This window comes from Cebus imitator, unplaced genomic scaffold (genome assembly GCF_001604975.1).
Source record: "Cebus imitator isolate Cc_AM_T3 unplaced genomic scaffold, Cebus_imitator-1.0 Scaffold561, whole genome shotgun sequence".
Lineage (NCBI taxonomy): Eukaryota > Metazoa > Chordata > Mammalia > Primates > Cebidae > Cebus > Cebus imitator.
Genome location: NW_016107876.1, coordinates 591,448 through 594,036, shown reverse-complemented (window position 1 = coordinate 594,036; position 2,589 = coordinate 591,448).

Below are 2,589 nucleotides of genomic sequence, written 5' to 3'. Positions count from 1 at the left end.
ATATGTCTTCTTTTGAAAAGTGTCTGTTCATATCCTTTGCCCACTTTTGGATGGGTTTTTTTTTTTTTTTCCTTGTAAATCTGTTTTAGTTCTTTGCAGATTCTGGATTTTAGCCCTTTGTCAGATGGATGATTGCAAAAATTGTTTCCCATTCTGTTGGTTGCCAGTTCGCTATAATAATTGTTTCTTTTGCTGTACAGAACCTCTGAAGTTTAATTAGGTCCCATTTGTCTATTTTGTCTTTTGTCGCCATTGCTTTTGGTGTTTTAGTCACGAAGTCCTTGCCTACGCCTGTGTCCTGAATGGTTTTGCCTAGGTTTTCTTCTAGTCTTTTTATGGTGTTAGGTCTTATGTTTAAGCCCTTAATCCATCTGGAGTTAATTTTAGTGTAAGGTGTCAGAAAGGGGTCCAGTATCTGCTTTCTGCACATTGCTAGCCAATTTTCCCAACACCATTTATTAAACAGGGGATCTTTCCCCATTGCTTGTTTTTGTCAGGTTTGTCAAAAATCAGATGACTGTAGATGTGTGGTGTTGCTCCAGAGGCCTTTGTTCTGTTCCATTGGTCTATATCTCTGTTTTGGCACCAGAACCATGCTGTTTTGATTATTCTTGCTTTGGAGTATAGCTTGAAGTCCATCAGTGTGATGCTTCCAGCTTTGTCCTTTATGCTTAGGATTGTCTTGTCTATGTGGGCTCTTTTATGGTTTCATAAGAAGTTTAAAGTGGTTTTTCCCAGTTCTGTGAAGAAGGTCATTGGTAGTTTGATGGGGATAGAATTCAATCTATAAATTATTTTGGGCATTATGGCCATTTTCACAATATTGATTCTTCCTAACAATGAGCATGGAATGTTTTTCCATCTGTTTGTTTCTTCTCTTATTTCCTTGAGCAGTGGTTTGTAGTTCTCTTGAGTAGGTCCTTTATCTCCTTTGTTAGTTGTATTCCTAGGTATTTTATTCTTCTTGTAGGAGTTGTGATTGGGAGTTTCCTCTTGATTTGGCTCTCTGTTTGTCTGTTATTGGTGTGTAGCAATGCTTGTGATTTCTGCACATTGATTTTGTATCCTGAGACTCTGCTGAAGCTGCTTATCAGCTTAAGGAGAGTTTGGGCTGAGGCAATGGAGTCTCCTAAATATACAATCGTGTCATCTGCACATAGAGACAATTTGACTTCCTCCTTTCCTTATTGAATACATTTTATTTCTTTTTCTTGCCTGATTGCTCTGGCTAGAACTTCCAATGCTATACTGAATAAGAGTCACAAGAGAGGGCATCCTTGTCTAGTGCCAGATTTCAAAGGGAATGCTTGCAGTTTTTGCCCCTTATGTATGACATTGGCTGTGGGTTTGTCATAAACAGCTTTCATTATTTTGTGATAGGTTCCACTGATACCTAGTTTATTGAGAGTTTTTAGCATAAAGGGCTGTTGAATTTTGTCAAAGGCCTTCTCATCATCTATTGAGATAATCATGTGTTTTTTGTCTTTGGTTCTATTTACATAGTGTATTACATTGATGAACTTGTGTACGTTTGAGGAGAGACAAAAGACAGCTTTGTTTAGTGTAAACTCCAAAGTCAGTATGTTCTAGGAAGGAGAGATAAAGTCATGCTTACAAACGTATGTCTTCTTTTCCCCTTACCGTTTCACTGCCCACTCCTTCTGCCATCTCTGCCACAGCTGCTGCGGTAATATCAGAGAATAAAGCCCTCTTATTTGGGGATTATAATAATGCAAGCACAGCGTAGGTTGATAAAAATGTTTACTATCAACACCAGCACATGGGAAAAGGGTTGCCAGGTGGTATGTGCTAAATCAAAATAATACTCTCCATGTATAAATGTTTAATAGTGATGCTGTGCACTTCATGGGGGAAGATGGAGAAGGACAACTACAAACAACTCTCAACCTCTGTCATCACTAATAACTTAGTCCTAATCCTTAACCAGCAAATGCTCTTCAGCAGAACAAAAGACCTGCAGTTACCAGACCCACAATGTCAGATGTTAGTTTTTCTATATTTCTCAGCCTGCCTTGTTATTATATTGGGCTATGTGACTAGTTCTGGCCAATTTATTCTGAATGGGTTTGAAGGCTTTTAATGCTGGGCTGAGGCAGTTAAGAACCAATGTGCCTACTTAATGTTCTTCCTTCTCCTTCCATGGTAACTTTGGAGGTCACATGTTCCAGATGGTACAGCTATATAATGGCTCATGAGGCTGGGCCCCTGATTCTGTATGGAGAATTTTGCCACTTACCACCAATGTCAACCTGTATTAGCCACTTAATGTGGGAATAAATACTACAGTGTTAGCATATTCACCATACTTAGAAGGCAGTTTACATTCATCTGTTGTTGTTTAACGTTGCCCATGAAAAAAGTCCTTCTGCTTAAAAGACCTCTTTCTTAGCCTATCACATGTATGTAACATTAGAGACTCTCCTTAGATATTTAATTTAGGCATTGTGTTATGTAGTTCATAACGCATTAACCATATTCACTTATCTCATTAACCCATAAAGCTACTAACATGTATCTACAAAACACAAGGACCCCGAGGAAAGCAGAGCTAGAAAAAACAAGTTTTTT